This window comes from Myodes glareolus, chromosome 14, assembly GCF_982192425.1.
Source record: "Myodes glareolus chromosome 14, mMyoGla1.1, whole genome shotgun sequence".
Classification (NCBI taxonomy): Eukaryota; Metazoa; Chordata; class Mammalia; order Rodentia; family Cricetidae; genus Myodes; species Myodes glareolus.
In genome coordinates, this window is record NC_142039.1 from 65528980 (window position 1) to 65546319 (window position 17340).

Genomic DNA, 17340 nt, shown 5'->3' on the forward strand with positions numbered 1-17340 from the left:
CAAATGGATTAATTTTATGTATTATCCAAGTTTCTGATAAGAATTCCTGGCTATGTTGCATTTCGATTCCTGTTTCTGGCGTGTTTCCTACTGCAGTAAGCCATGACTGCCACAGTGCCTCACTTCTATAACCACTACTAGCTCTCTATTAAGTGCCTACTGTATGCAAGGAACCTGACAATAGGTCTGAGTACACTTTTTCCATTTTCTTCATAATCAGCACTGTGGGATACACATTCCGGAGAGGCAGGGTAGCTTACAGGGCTATATCATCCAGCAAAAACCTCACCTCTTGGTGTTCATTCTGGATTCTGGGTATTTCAACTTCTCTCAGCTTCTGATGGCTAGTGTTCCCTGTCAACATACAGAACCTAGAAGTGCCAGAGAGATGGCCTTCTCAGCATATCTGTGGGGAATCATCTAGAACGTGTTATCTGAGGTGAGAAGGTTCCCGCTGTGGGTGGGGCCGTTCCATAGCTAACTGTGATCCTGAACTGATAGACGTGGAGAAATGGGGCCAAGTACTCAGAACACTAGCCTTCCTCACTTTCTGACAGTGGTCCAAGCTCACTCCAGCTCGTCCACTGCAACTTTCCTGCCATGATGAGCTACAACCTGGAACTGTGAACCAGAATCAACTCTTCCTTCCCTAGGCTGCTTTGGCCAGGGAATTTTAGCCTAGCAACAGTTGAGGCACAGCCCACAAAAATGATGATCACAAGACACAGTGAGGCAGAATTTGTCTCATTGGAAAATTCAATTTTCCAATTGAAAACTGTAATAGAAAATTTAACTTGTGAAAACTCTAATACAAAATTTAACTACAAACGCAACAATATTAGCAATTAGATTTGTTTTGTATCTTATGTGTGCTGTTATATTTTGTTTATATGTATTCATTCCTACTGGGGCTGTGAGTGCGGACCAGACCAGAACATACAAGTTTATTATTGATGACATCTGGCCCATTTGCTTTGCAAATCCCTAAATTAATGGAGAGCATCATACGTCTGGGTGTGAGCAGGCACACGTTTATATCCTGGCCTGAGTTTTGCCAATAGTCTCTCTTATCTCCTCTTCCCACTGTTGGCTCAGTCAACAGTATTTTCCCCTCGACATCCTCCAAACAATCTTAGAGATAAATAGTTACTTCACTATGGTGAGGCATTCTTCTGGAATTGAATTGACACTTAGGAGAATATCTCGTGCCTTTATCCTTTGCTTGGACAATTATAAACAAAGATGTTGTTGGTGTGCCTTCCCTGTGGCTAGAAATTGCCTTCCTAAGGAGCCTTACTAACGCAGCTCAGGTTGTGTTCATAAACATCGCAAACACCAAACCAAGATCTTGTTTCAGGTCCCCTTTTCCTGGGGACTAGACTGGCTTGGACACAGATGTCTTAAATACATCTCTGTGGGAAAGTGTGCAGCCTCGATCACACTTCTTGTTAGCAGACTGAATGTCTTTCCTCATCACCTGTAGAGTAGCAACTTCATTGTTTTCCTGTCCCCAGCTGCTTCTCCTAGCTTGACTCTTCTCTGCCCAACATATCTGAAAAAACAAAACAAAACAAAACACAGAATATAACACCACAGTTTTTGACTTCTCCATTCTCTTTGAAACCATCAACCGCAACTCCTTTTTAGTTTTAGAACTTTTTGTTTTCTACCTCAAGCACAACACAATTTCGCAGCAGTGAAGCAAATACACAAAGCTCCGAGGCTGTTGCACGGCTCCTAGAACCCTCCAAACAGAAACAGTGAAGCAGTCTGTCTTCAGTATGTTAGCCATGGCTCCACGCTTGCCTTTCTCAACAGCACTTTCTGACTCCCTTTCCATGATGGTTATGTTCTCTTGGGAAAGAACAGAAAGACAGGATTAAAAGTTAAAAACCTGTCTTGAGGGAGGATGGAGCAATGGCTCAGTGACTAAGAACATAGCTTTCTCTTGCTAAGAATCTGAGTTTCATTCTCAGCACCCACACTGGTGGCTGATTGCCATCTGTAATTCCAATTTAGGGGGATCTGATGCCCTCTTTTGGCTTCTGAGGGCACTGCACACATATGGCACATATACAGTCAATCAGGTACACATACACATACCTAAACAAAGACAAATAGAAAAACAAAGATGCATTGATGATTGATAATTTGATATCTATCGAATGTGACAGTGAGGTTCAGATTGTCATGCACATCTGTCATCTGTGAAGGAGAAAAAAATTAAGGGGAATTGGATAGAAAAAGCTCAAGCTGTTGTTTTAGTCCCACAAAGTCTTAAGCATTTTGATTTGAAAAGCTACTGCCAATTGGTGGCCGTAAGTAGAGGATGAGTCATAGTCTCAGACATGTGTTCACTGAGAAGCTACCGTGCTTCAGATGGTCCTGCACCATGCACGTGCAGGCAGCATGAAGTGAACTCAGTGGCTTTAAGAATACACGAAGTTGGGAGGGAAAAGTGGTGATAGGGGCTGGGGGAGGAATTCAAGGGGAGAGAATGGATTAAACCATATTACATGCATGAATAAAATTCTTAATCAATAATTTGAGAATAAACCCCAAACAGGCTGATGAGATTCCCTGGAACAAAGCACACAGGCTTCTGGAGTTCTGAGCTAGGCGTGCCATGCCAGGTACCACTCAGCCCTGCCACTGTGCTTAACCATTGTCTGGGAGTCGCTGGGAACTGCCTGGAGAGAGGTGGCACTTGGTGATATAGAAGTGAAGAAGACAATGCAGAATCAGTGAACCCAAGGGCTGAGTCTTTAAAAATAAAAATAAAATTAATGGGCCTGTAACCCAATAAACCAAAGGAAGAAAGAGGAGACCAGATTCATAGATGAATAAGGAACCCTCACACAGACAGCTGGAAACTAAGAACAATATAATGGAATATGCTCCATATTCCTAGAAGAATCCCTAGAAGATAAAAATGGACAAATTTCTAGATTTATCCACACCACCAAAGTTAGATGAAGAGAGTATCAACACGTAAGCAGACTCACACCCAATGGGATTGACACAGTAAGAAAAAGCTTTATGGCAACAGCACCAACTGCAAAGGAACTCACAGCAGAATTCTACCAGACCTTCAAAGAACTGCAGCCAACAAGTCTTAGATTATTTTCTCCGGTTCCAAATCCCTGCTCCTAACCCAGCATCACTTTGCCAAGATCACCTAAGGATAAAACAATAAAAGAAAGCTGCACACCAACATCACTGAAAACTTACATGAACATCTCAATAAATGCAGAAAAGACCTTTGAGAAAATGCAGCATGTGTTCATGACAAAAGTCTTAGAGAGAATGGGAATGAAGGGAACATGCCTTAATATAATAAAGGCTATATATGACAAAGTCAGGGCCAACATTATCCGAAATGGAGAAAAAAATTGAAGTAATCCGACTAAAATCAGAATAAGGCAGGGCTATTCACTGTCCTCACTGGTTTTCAATATAGTGTTATAGCACTAGCTGGAGAAATAGAACAAGAAAAAGAAACTAAAGGGGAACAAATAAGAAAGTAGGAAGTCAAATTATCCCTATTTGCAGATGACGTACTATAGAGATGAGATCCCAAAAATCCCATTAAAAGAACTTTTTTTTTTCGAAATGACCACCAATTTCAGCAAGTGGTGGGATACAAAATCCTCATGAAATTCAATAGCTTTTCTATATACCACGTACAAGCATGCTGAGAAGCAGATTTTGGAAACATTACTTAATTCAAAATAGTCTAGAGAAAATGTGGAATAAAGCTAATTAAGGAGGTGACAACCTCTACAGTGAGACCCTAAGTCTCTGAAGAAAGAAACTGAGAATGACAATAGAAGATAGAAAGCCCTCTGATGTTCACAGTTTTGTAGAATTAATATTGTGAAAATGACCATTATACCAAAAGTAATTACATTACTCTCAATAAAAATTCCATGATATTCTTCACAGAAAAAAATACAAAAATTTACATCAAAGCACAAAAGATACCAAGATAAACACAGTAATTCTGAACGAAAACAATGGGGAAGAAATGAACAGATTTCAAGTATATTATGGAGCTATAGTAAGAAAAACAGCATGGTATGGTTACAAAAACACACATGCAGATCAATGAAACAAAAAAAAGATCCAAACATGAGTGCAGATGATTACAGTCATCTTATATTGGACAAAAATACCAAAATTAATCTCTGGGGAAATTCAGCATCCCTGATAAATGGTATGATAAAGTTAGACTCATATATATCACCCTGCACAAAACCAACTCCAGACAGATCAAATATTTCAGTGTTCAATTCTAGACTTTGAAACGTCTAGAAGAGAGAGCTGGCAGCACACTTCAGGGTCTAAGTTCAAGTGCAGACTCTGGAGTAGGATTCTGATCATCCAGGAAATAAGAACAATAATCAAGAAGTGAGACTTTATGAAATCAAAAAGCTTCTGTGTCTTGAAGGAGATTGTTGATTGACATAAAGGCAGCCTACAGAATGGGAGAAAATATTTGCCAGCTCTGTATTTGTCAGAAGATTAATGTTCATAATATACAAGAAACTAAGTAAAATTGAACACCAAGATAGCAAATCACCCAACTAATAAGTAGTCCGTGGATCTGAACAGCAATATATTTTTTTTAAAAAAAAATCTTTTAAAAACTACAATACCCTTAGCAAGCAGAAAAATGCTAATTAAAAACTACTTAAGATTTCATCTTACATCCGTCAAAATAACTAAGATCAAGAAAACAGCAAGGATGGGGGGAAGGGGGAAATCCCACTGACTGTTGGAGGGGGGATGGCAGGCTGACACCACTGTGGGAATCAGTGTGGAGAATTCTCAGAGAGCTAAAACCAGATCTATCATATGACCCAGCTATACCGCTCCTCGGCATGTGACATTCTTCAACTGGTGATATAGTAATAAAAATGTGGTACATATGTATGATGATATTCTATTCAGCTGTAAAGAAAAATAAAATTGTGAAAGGCACCAACAAATGGATGGAACTAGAAAATATTGAGTGAGCTAACACACACACAGAAAGACAAACACCGCACGTTCTTTCTTATTGGTGGATCCAAATCCTTAGATTTGAATATACAACCTGAAGTCACTGCAAAGGCCAGAACAATAGAAAGAGACAGTGAGGGAAGTCATGGAGAAGGGGCTCTAGAGAGGGCAGTCAGTGCTATGAAGCCGGAAAGGAGGAAAACAGGGGTGGGGATTTGACCTAAAGAGGGGCAGGGAAGGTAGTACAGGATTAGAAAGAAGGGGCTGGAGAGATGGCTCAGTGGTTAAGAGCACTGACTGCTCTTCCAGAGGTCCTGAGTTCAATTCCCAGCAACCACATGGTGGCTCACAAACACCTTTAATGAAATCTGGTGCCTTCTTCTGGCCTACAGGCAGGATAGTGCATAAATAAATAAATAAATCTTTAAAAAAAAGAATTAGAAAGAAAAAGAAAAAGAAAAGAAAAGGAAAGGAAAGGAAAGGAAAGGAAAGGAAAGGAAAGGAAAGGAAAGGAAAGGAAACTTGCTGTGACCCCTGATATGAGTGCATGCTCCTGGGGGTGGGGCGGGGATAAGGGCATTAATACTTGGGAACCCAGAGTAGCGGGGATCTGAATCACAACAGACCTCTAAGAGTAGAAGTGTATAAAGCCATGGCCTCTTTTTGTTATAGTAACAATACCTTTCAGAAATATCTGACTCAGTGTGCATAGGCAGCCTGGAAAAGAGCACTTTACCACTGGAGGGTGTTGGCTCTGAGCTGCTGCGTCAACTATACCTTAAGGAAGTAATTTCGATGGCATCTCAGGTTGGTGCGTGTACACTTTGTGGTTTGTAACATGACCAAGGGAACCTACGATTCTAGGCCCTTGCCAAGGTTTTCCCAAATCGGCACAGATCTTCACACAATTGCTGTGGGACTCTAGGCACATGAATCACACATCTGACCGCCCTTGTTAGTGATGCTGCCTCAAACTCCACTGGTGAAAGCATCAAAACCATCCTTCAGCTAGATATCCAGCTGTGGAATGAAACTGCCAACATATGTAAGACAAGATGAAGTACCCACTTGGCTTCTTCGACCTGTCCTGTAAGAGGACTTCAGCACTGACTTCTGGCTGGGAGAGGCAATATTGCTAGACTGACTTGAAAAGTGTTGGGCACTTCCATCTTCCCTGTCTCTGTAAGCATGGCTGCTCAGTCATATGCTCATTGTGAAGACTCCACTGTATGCAGTTATGTGAGAAGGCCAATCCTTTCCCCTGAAAGATGACTATTTTACTGTTTAGTGTGACTTCTGTCTAGTAGGCATTAACATGCACTTCATGCTGCCCCATGCGCTAGTCACATATGCCCACCCTAAATATGTGATCTGATCTCCTAGTTCTTTATCCGCTAGGACCAGAGTTGAATGATCAGGCCATTAGCCACGGTTGAGCAGTCTGTATATATTTGTGCTTGAGTCCCTTATTGTCTGCACAAGGTAGATGGCAAGATGTACTACTTAGTGTCTGTTAGCCGGTTTCCCCGAGCGGCTGCTCCTGAGAGTTGCTATGGCACAGCCACCATTTATGTTCGGATTCACTCATGGAGCTGGCTGACTTGTCCGAAAACAAATTGAAGCTGTTTCCTTCTCCATTGTCAATTGTAGAAGGGGTTCTTGTACATCTGTGAGTAAACCGGGAGAGGGACGGGGCAGAGGCTGAGGTGGGAGCTGGTCGTGTGCTGGCCCATGTGTGTCATCTGACCTTGCTCAGCTCCGCACATGTGTCTTTCATCTCTCAGCCAGCTGTTTCAGGAAGCACATCTTTGACGTTTGGGTAGGTTTAATGAGGTCCAGTGCATCATGGGAAGTTCTAAGTACCCATTAATTTGTTGCTCACTGCATTCTTTCCATGCCTAGGTCTAGGGACCAGCCAGGGAGTATTTCTCAAAATGTGTTGAACTCCCCATTGCCTTCCTCCTTTGCTGCATTTGCGATACCCCACTCCCATACTTTGAATTCCCATAAGCTTTATAGCGTGTCTTTTCCCACCAGAGATACGTGCATAAGATAAGCCTGCAGAATCACTTGTTCCAAAAGGCAAGTTTGCTAGAATTGCATCTTGAATCCGTATCCTTTTCTGTTCATGTACCGCGCAAATTTGGCAGACTTCCATGATCTTTGGCACACAGGTCAGACAAGTATCTTCTCAAATATGTAGGATTGTTTGTTTCCCTGGTGTGCCATGTGCCTGTGTGTGCCCATGGAGGCCTGAACTGGGCATCAGATCCCTTGGATCTAGAATTATAGGCAATTTTAAGCCTCTTGACGCGGGTGCTAGGAAGCAAACTTGAGTCCCCTGCAAGAACAGTAAGGGCTCTCAGCCGCTGTTTGGCCGTCTTAGATGAGGAATGTGTTCTCGTTAAGATCCATATGGGACTTCTGTTCAGATAATATTCTTCCTTCTTCATGAAAGGCAGTGCAAGAAGAGAAAATTCATCTTTAATGTGTATCCCAGCATACCCTGACTATTGGACCCCTAAATACTTAGTTGAAACAAATCTTTGAATCTCTATAGGGCTTATTTCAGACAGTAAAGGATATGAATCCTTCCACAACGCAGCAAGCATTGCTGCCAACCGTGGCTTAGACTACCCTATAGGCTTGACTTGGCTGATGTCATCGATCTGTGTGGCTGGCTGATAGACATCCTGATAACCTAGATGTCTTTGTTCTAATAGTACACAGGGAAGTGAACTTAGGGTTGGGTATAATCTTTACAAGAGTATCATTGTTTGCTCTTCATAGGTCAGAGCCATTTCTTCTTTCCTGAAAACAGTGATTTGCTGAATCAATGTCATGATGTTTCACTGAGATCCCTGTGTCCTGGTACTCCGGTACTTACGATTATAAACAGCACCCTTGCTTTCTTGTATGTTTCCCTCTTGGTGGCACTTTGTTCTATTAACCATCTCTGCCACTTAAATTTGCTGTCCTTCTGATCTGGCTGATTATTGTGCTAATTATAGCCTCTGGTTCTGGCAATGAGGGATTGACTGTCCCTGACTGCTTTTTCTTTGGGATGACTCTTGTCTTTCTTTTTGCTATTATTGAGCCAAGGTCTATGGTCCTGCTGCAGTCAAGGCTCCAGCACCAGTCTGCCTGCATACCGCCATGCTCCCCACCGCGACAATGGACTGAACCTCTGAACTGGAAGTGAGCCACCAGAATCGAATGGTTTCCTTTATAAGAGTTGCTATGATCATGACGTCTCTTCGCAATAATAGAAACCTAATGAAGACGGAGCCTCAAACCATGATGTGGGGTGTTAGCAGACACCTCTTAGGAGTTCAGGAGAATAGGGAATGGTCAAACAAAAAGGACGCGGGTCAGCTCTGAGAAAGCACTGGCTGTGGTGCTAGGGAGTACCTCCACCGTCATTATCCAGAGGACCTGGCTATTGATGATGGCTCCCTTAACCTCGAGAAAATGTGCCCTCCAGGTGTACTGTGGCTGATCTTGAACGTTTTGCCTGGCTGCACATCTGCTCTTTAAAGGAGCTCTGAGTGAAGGCTGTCACGGTTGTTTAAAAGCCTACAGAAGTCTTTCAGAATCTTTTGCCATCTCCCTATTCTGTGCTCTCCAGATGAAACTTTTAACTCCTCAGCCTGTGTCCGATTCAAGCTGACACCTCTGAAAGTTCTGGAGAATTCCCTTTCCTTTCGAGAACTTGTTTCCTCTTTTCTTGCAATGATTAAGACATTTTACCATCAACCCCCTGAAGACTCCTGCAGGTAGCCTGCCCCTAACCTGGCTCAGGTGTGCTTTCTGTCCCTGATACTCAAGTGGGTCCCAGTTGTCAGAAATCAGAGCGTGGTTAGAAACTAGTTGTGTGACATGATCCTCGGAAGAACACTTAACCTGTCACCTGAGAGTTTTCCCCTTGGTAAATGTGAAATAGGGCTCTTGTCACACGTAGCCACCATAAAGATTAAACAATGTTAACATGTATGCAGTGCCTAACTCAGTGCGAGACAGACGAGGATCTCTTGCTTGCTCACATATCGGTTCCCTTTGCTCCAAACTGCCTGAAGGATGTTTCTCTGAACTACTGCCAAATCCACACCCCCCCTTTCTTGTGGGAAAGTTCAGCATCTTCAGTCCTTACCATGGTACTATCTAGAATGATCTGTCACACCTCTGCTCGCTCAGGAGTTCCCAGCTTAATTTCGTCCCTATTTAAAAGAGATTTTCTCAGTTTAGCCTGATGTGGTGGCGTATGCCTTTAATCCCAGCACTTGGGAGACAGAGGCATCAGAATTGCTTGCTCACCTACAAGCAAGTTCCGGGTCAGCCAAGGCTAAAACAGTGAGGCCCTGTCTTTAGGAAAAAAAAAAAGTTATTGTCTCCGTTTAACCCAGTTCTACACTTACGCTCTTCTCTGAGGTGTGTTTCTAGGTATGACCTTATTCTACACGAGGGAAAGCTTGCACTATATGTATTTCCACGAAAAAAGCAGTTGCAGGCGACATAGGGCCCCGGCTCAGCGTGTGCTGCCATGTTGTCTCAGGTCACATCGGCCGTCTCTCCAGCCTCCTGGATGGATGCGACATTTCGCATACAACACAACAGGCATTAAAAGAAGACCATTCTTAGGGACGAGCTTTGTTGTCCCTTTAGTCATTCTTCCTTGCTTACCACTCAAAATACACATGTTCCGGGCATATGCCGGCGCAGACACGCAGACATACTGACTTTAAAAGAGGCATATTTTTGCACTCCTTGACATCTGCTTGTGTTGATTAAACACATAATTCTTCTGTTTATGTCTCAACATGGTTAAAACACACACACACACACACACACACACACACGCACACACTTGAATGTGTCAAAGCCTGTCTTCTGCTCCTTAATAGTGGATAGAAAATCTTGCTGTGTACACAATACGGAATCAGTTAGCCAGGTCATTCAGGGACTCTGCCTGGGGTGACTTGGGAGTGGTCTGTTGGATGGGACAATTGCTTGTTGGGAGGTTGAGAGAGATACTGACGGTCCCCGTCTGCTTATGTATGCCCCACCCTTTTCTGTTCTATTGAGGAATTAGGTCAGCTTTGGGGAGTACGAGCGAAGGAGGGACTCCTGAGGGCCCACCCTTCCCTGGGGACAGAAGCAGTTAACAATTTCCGGGGAAGGAGAGTCATTTTATTTGGTGGTGCAGCCACTGCCAAGTTTCCCGTGATTCCCCCATGATCCTAACCCTTCCCCTCTCTCTGCAAAGCAACCCTTGTTCAACTCACTGGACCACTGGAACAGACTGAAAAAGGCTTGAAAAAGGACTAGTTGGGAGGAGGAAATGGATTGGCTAGGTTAAGGGTCCCACACAGGGTGTGCGGTAGAGAGTAGGGTAGGTGGTTTTCCAGATTCTGAGTAGGAAGGACCTGTGTTTGCACCTGTCAGGTAGCATCACCTCTGGCCTTCTCGGGGTGTGGCAGTTCTCTCTTCTCCAGCTGCACGCTGCTGTTCTGCACACAGGTCTCAGTCATTTGCATCCCCAGACGCTTTTCAGCGCATTGGTTTCTACAAGCAGGCTGCCGTCAACTCCCTTTTATTAGGAAGAGATTACCATCATCATTAGGCCTTTTAAAATGGGAGCAAGGGTTCCTTATAAAACAGAGGGGGGAGGAAACACCTACAGAACAGGAGAACAGCTCAGCAGGTTTAGCTGACCGAAGACGTTGATGTGATGGCCGAACTCCTATCCAAACGGAACCCTTAGCAATGGGTGCACCACATTTTGTTCTGTAAAGGACACCCTCCTAGCAGACAGCTCTCCCAGCCTCTACCTGGCTGCCCACCAACCTCTGCTCATAGACAGTCTTGTTAGCTCATGGGGTAAAGAATATATAAGCAACCCGCCAGAAGGTTCAAGGTAGAAAAAGAATAAAAGCCCTTAACAGCCTGCTGCATCCTGATAATTGAAGGCTGGCGGGAGGGAGGAGTGTGTGTGAGAGTGTGTGTGTGTGTGTGTGTGTGTGTGTGTGTGCCCACAGCACTTCAGATGTTGACTGCCAAGCGAGAATATAATCAGGTGGAAGAACAGAGATGTTGTGGGACAAGGGAGCTTAGTGAACGCACACTGGCAGAGAGCACACATTTCACAGACTAGCTTCCCGGGCTTCAGATGAAATCTGTTACCCTTGCATCGAACACCTGTGCCATTATCACATAGTCGTGGCTATCAATGCGTCTGATCATTACAGCAAAGGGCTCTGAAGCTATAGCTTTTGCCTTTCCTTCAAAATGAAGTGCGTGGTGGCTCCTGAAAACATTTTTAATGGGAACTCCAATTTCCATGTGGGTTTGAAAGCAGGGGAGGGTGTAAGGGAAACTGTTCTTGCAGCCAACAAGAGCTGGGTCTGATTCCAGGTACGCTGCTGCTTGGCTGTGTACTGTCAGAAAAGCCACCCGCTCTCCAATCAGCAGTGGGTTGAGCCATTCAATAGAGAAGATAACCCTGTATACAGGTTTCCTGGGAACTGAATGCAGAAAGTATCATCCACACTGTAAGAAACATGTCTGCTGGTGGTCAGTAGACTGTGGCTGTAATTACTGCTGTTTGTGCTTGCTGAGAGAGAACACTGTGTACACTCGAAATAGAGGTGTCCCTTCATTTTGACATCGTTTCTGACTTAAACAGGGCTGAACAATTGTTAATATCTTTCTTAGCCAAGGCAATGCACTCTGATAAACCTGCACATCTCTGTTAAAGGTGATGTCTTGTCTCTGTGAAGGGGGCAGGGATTGCCATCTGTATTCTTTAACGGTAACAATAGTTTCCAGCTTGCTCTTGTAGAAGCAGCCTTGGGTTGCTGAAGTCCCCAGTGAGAACCTGGGCATTTATTCCCTCTGCTGCTGGGAGTGTTTGCTGCTAATGGCTCACAGCTGGGTCGTTCCCTGGGCATTGCCTTCAGCTAACAGGAGCTGACTGCCTAGTGCTGTATCCTTCCCTGGTGGCAGCATTTACTCAGTGAGTCATGGATGCGGAGTGGGGAGGGTTGTCGCTCTTGCTTCAGTTTGGGGTCATGCTGAGAGGACATCCGAGGTCCAGAGTGTCTCACAAGACCAGATGCCCCTCCATTGCCAACGCTCCACCTCTCCCTCCCGACTTTAATGTTTGTTCCCGAAAAGCGAAGCCCCTAGGAGGATTCCTGGGTCAGTTACAGGGCCTCAAGCAAATTCAGTGTATGAGAGACGTGAATCGCAGGGGGAGGAGGCAAGAGGTCCTTCAGATTGGGATGTGGGTCTGACATCTGTGGAAGAACAAGGGAAGGAAAAGACGGACTAGCAAATGTCTCACCCAAGTCGTTGCTGGAGAAAGCCTCACCTCTGCAGGCGAGGGCGAAGCCGATGGCCCTGGAACGTAACTGTGAGGGCCACAGGTCTCTAGGGATACACTTTCCACCCTTGTTCTCCTAAGGTCACAACCCTTCTTGGGAAAGTCGATCCTGTTATATTTACATTAAAGCAAGCAATAATATTCAAAATCTCAGATGGCCATGAAACCTTGTGCTCAGGTAAAGTGGCTGTTTCCCCTATTTTGAAGACAAATACTTCCTTCTCTCTTGTAGCCAACAAAGACATGTCTTCCTTGCAGACCAATGTAAACCTTGTTATGAGGGTAATCTAACCGTCTCCTAGTTACTGGGCAAGAAATTAGTATTAATTTATTATTCATTGATTAAGTAATATGCTGGCAAGTTCTGTGTTTGGTAAGGAAAGAAGAAACTATATCCCAAAGGCCATGCATGAGACTTAGCCAATGTGTGTTACCAAGAGCTAGCTGAGTTTCATGGAACTGTAATCCATGGGTGCTAGACCACAAGACTAGAATACAACATTGAAGAAGGAGAGGTCACCAACCCAAAAACACTTTATTCTGACGCAGGCCTTAACACCCTGGGAAACTTGGAGTAAATGGTGCTAACTTGTCACTGGGATGGCTGGTTGAGCTTGGAAATAGCAGTGTCCTCACATCTGAGGAAATGAAATTCCAGAGAGACAGCGGCAGATGGTAAAATAAGAAATTCAAAGATTCCAAACAGCAGGCAAGCAAAAGCAAGTGGTTACCCCCAGCCAGCAAATCCATTAGCCAACTGTGCTCTGCAGAAGGGCTCACAGGGGACACTGTTCACCAACGTGATAGGGACTGTGCTCCGGAAGGGACACCGAATCCCTAACTGTTATCAGGGTGATGAGAAGGAACATGGCTTCAGAGCAGGACTCCCTGGGAGCGATGGGGCAGAGGTAATGCCCAAATAATAAAGACAAATTGGAGCACTTACCCATTTCCAGAAAATGTGGTTTTAGTCATATTAAGGAACTGCAAATTTGGGTGGCAGCCAAGAGCCTAAACCGTAGAATGCTGTGAAGATTAGTAACAGAGCGTGACATTCTGGGGACAAGGTAAGTGTCAGTCTACAAGTATCCTGTGTAATCTGTAGAAAGAAATGAATGACAGGCTATCAGGAGCTGGGGAAGCCCGCCCCCCCCTTAATAAGTCACTTGACTGCTCTCCAGAATCTGCTACGTTTTAGATTTGAAAGTCATTGACAGGATGAGTCTAGGTTCCTAGAAGGATCATTGCAACTCTCTGACAACTGGGTGCAGAATGGTCCCAACAGGCTCCCCCTTAAAGAGACCTAGAGTCACATAGCTAAGCATATACCAAGGAAAGATGAAAATGCATCCATTCAGAGCCAAGTTAATGCTGATTCTCAGGGACATGAAGTGTCCTAGTGTGTCCTTGGAGTCACCCATCTCCTCTGGCTCTTACAAACTTTCTGCTTCTTCTTCCACATAGATCCCTAAACCTTAAGGTTAGAGGCTTGATAAAAAAAAATGTGTGCATTCTTAATCTTTGACTTTCTCTAAAGTGAAGCACAGTAACTAAAAACTCAGAGAGAGAAATTGGGGTTCAACCTGAAGACCCAAAAAGCAAAACAGTTAGTCACTTTCTTGTACCTTGACCCCAGTCTGAAATGATCTCCTGCCTTCAGGAATCTCAGAATGAGACTGTATCGGAGAACAGTCTCCTTCTGGCTTATAATCCTTTTTAGTTCTGGGATTAAAGGTATGCACCACTGAGATTAAAGGCATGCACTGCCCAGTTCCCGTGGCAAACTAGTGTGGCTACTGGGATTAAAGGTAAGTGCTATTGCAGCCTGGTCTGGAAAGCTGGCCAGCGTTGCTGTTTCACTCCCTGAACTTCAGGTAAGTTTTATTTAGTAAAATAAAAATGAAATGCCTGCCACTACACTAAAGGCTAACACAGTAGCTCTTACATGAAAAAAAAAAGTTCAGTAAATATTTTTTGAAGTTTCTAAACACCTGCCACCTAAAGGGTGCTTTTGTTAGCTATTGATGTTTTGAGGATTCCAATAGATGGCTGTGATCACACAACCTGTCCTTTCTAACAAGGGATTCTTTTCCAGAAGTAATGGTCTGATATAATGCCTGCAGGGTTCTTTTGGCGGCGGCTGGGGGTGGGTGGGTGGTGGCGGCGGCAGCGGCGGTGGTGGTGGTTCTTCTTAATGGCTTCTTCTAAATCAAAGGGTGCAACCTCCATTTTCAGAAATAATTTTTGCCCTATAACCTGAGTAGCATCGAATGCAAAATTATCTTTCACTCTAAGTCTACCAGGAAAAACATCTACCCCTGCATTTGGGAGGTGATAGAGACACTTAAACCAGATGGTTAGATGGACTTCCCATTGATTTTCTATGTACTGAGAATATTTAAGGAAAGCTATTTGTTTTTAAAGCAATTACCCATTCACAGGAAGTTGCAAAGAAATACACAAAGAGATTCTTTGTACCCTACACTGGAAAGTAGGATTAAAAAAAAAGAACCTCCAAATTAATTCCCTGCCACTAGGGATTTGGGGATACATATGATGACTTGATGAAGCAGGGATATTAAGTCAGAAAATAACAATATCAACACTGTAATGACTCATTTGTTTTTCCCAAGAGCAGCTAAGTGTTGCCAATGTTCTAACGGTGACCTGTTTGGACCAAAGTCAATGACAAAATCCTCAAAAATAGGCAGAACTTGAGACAGTAAAAGATTTCTCTGCTACTTAATTAGTTCCAAAGAACATAAGAAAAATCACATTCATGTCTGAAGGAAAAAAGCAGCTAAATCATCACTATTAAAAAGCTTTGTTTAAGCTCACATGTGCATTATTTCTGTTTCTCTCTCTCATGTGTACACATGTGCACACACACACACATACACACACACACACACAAATAAAACCATTATCTGACTTAATGTTAAATCTTAAATGTACTCAGCTTCCCCTCTTGTACACAGAACTCTAAGTATCTCTACCTTTTCATTAATAATAAAAGAGCCTCAAAAACTATAGGAGAGATTGATGAAATATCACATTTTGAAGAAAAATTCTTTTGAAACTCATGACAAATGTATGACTAGTGTATAATTTTTTTTAAATCAAAATCTTTCCTTAATAGCTCTTTCTGTGCTCCTGGTAGTTTTCAGACCTCACTGAACTGCCTCACCAGCAACCACAAGTGTTTTCTGAGCACATGTGGAGCAGTGACATTCAGTACCTCTTCCAGGCTAGCAGAGCCGATTCACCTTTCATTTTACAACCTTCACCTTGTTCCACTGTTGAGCATCCCTATGTATGATGTCCTTGTCTAATTTAATAGCAAGATGAGGTCCATGGTGATGGGAAGACGGGTTCCAAATCAATTAACGAAGTAGTGGCAAGGTTAGGATTAAGGCCTGGCCTTAGTTCTAAGCCAAACCCTGTCCCCTGTCTACCATGGTTAGTTATCTATGTCAGGGGTCACTTGAGAGGCTCCAGCTTTCTAGGGTCATTTTAATGACTATTTTAATAATACAGCTAGACACGTCAAATCCCATTTCAAGGTAAGTGCAGATAGCCCGCTTAAATGAATTCAAGCTTTGTCTTAAGGCTCCAATTCCTTTTGTTACTGCCTTCTGGATCTTGGTTCTGTGCTATGTGTCTCCAACTCAAGCCTACCTTCTTGGGATAGATGGTCAGTAAGTTTTAAACAGCAGAACATGACATGAGTGTGACTGATGGTGCCTCTTCCATGCTTGGCCTATAGATGCTCATCGGTTTAGTGAGCCCCCTTCCTCCTTCTCCAGGGACAGGGTGACTGCATAGTTTTGGAAACTTGGTCTTAAAGATAGCAGATGTACTCTGACTCACTGAAGAGCCATGCTATGGACTAGGCCATTTTCAATCTGCAGCCTCCACACAGATATGAATATACACGACACAAACTCATAAATTGCTTAAAACGTGTGCTTGTGTGTGTGAGTTTGTGCATGTGTGTGTGTCTGTGTGTCTGTGTGTGATTTTCTGTGGTAAATCCATTGTGCAGTTCTCAAGTATAAACTCTGTAGAGAACAATGTCAAGTGGACATATCAGAGCTTGCCAGTACCTTTCCATGTAAGACAGAAATAAACCCCTGGCTTGCAATAATTTTTATCACAATTCATCCTTCCATTAAAGCATACAAATAGAAGTGTCTTTCCAACCAAAGTAAGGATTTGTTTCTAAAACTAATACTAGTTTTACAACAGCTCAACCAGATTTAGAAATATCATTTTGTTTTCTTAATAGTCTGTATTGTAGTAGAGAATGTTGGAGCTTAGATTTGGAGGTTGACCTGTGTGTTAGGCATGTGTCACTGAAAGATGGGCTTACCCTCTCACTCACAAGTTAATTATCATATAAAACATGCTATTTTCCAAGAATTAGGAATACTAACAGGTGTAACATATGGGTCTCCTAAACAAATGTGATATAGTGATATTTTATTTGTTTTTAATAAATGAACCCTGCCTGAAGATCGACGAGGTCAGAGAGTGGTGGCACCCACCTTTAAACCCAGGACTCAAGGCCACCCTGGGCTACACAAGAATGAATATCTATCTAAAAGAGAAATAGAACTCACACAAAGGTGCTTCCAGTACTGAGGAGTCACAGATCTTTAAACGCAATCACCCCACTGTAAGGAAGTGGGGACAGGAGTGATATGGCTGGGCAGAGAGAGGAATAAAAGGCAGGAGGAGACAAGAGATCATTGCTGTCTGAGGTTTGGGGGAGAGCATTACAGTCTGCAGTCACACTGAGGACAGGATCACCCCTTTGTCTTGAGTCTTGGTAGAGGTAAGAGCTCTCTAGTGGTTTGACTGCTTTGCTTTTCTGATCTTCAGCTTGAACCCCAATATCTGTTTCTGGGTTTTTATTATTCATACTACATCTGTTGCCCAACTTTTGGGGTATG

General features: G+C 43.3%; 1 long non-coding RNA gene across 1 annotated transcript in view; it reads right to left on the bottom strand.

Annotated features, from left to right (window-relative positions):
• Window positions 1-866: 866 nt before the first annotated feature.
• Window positions 867-17340, bottom strand: part of LOC125399579 (uncharacterized) — a 100593-nt gene continuing 84119 nt past the window's right edge. Inside the window, exon 3 of the long non-coding RNA XR_015004978.1 lies at window positions 867-1552. This is a non-coding gene — a long non-coding RNA (uncharacterized LOC125399579). The remainder of the gene's footprint in view (window positions 1553-17340) is intronic.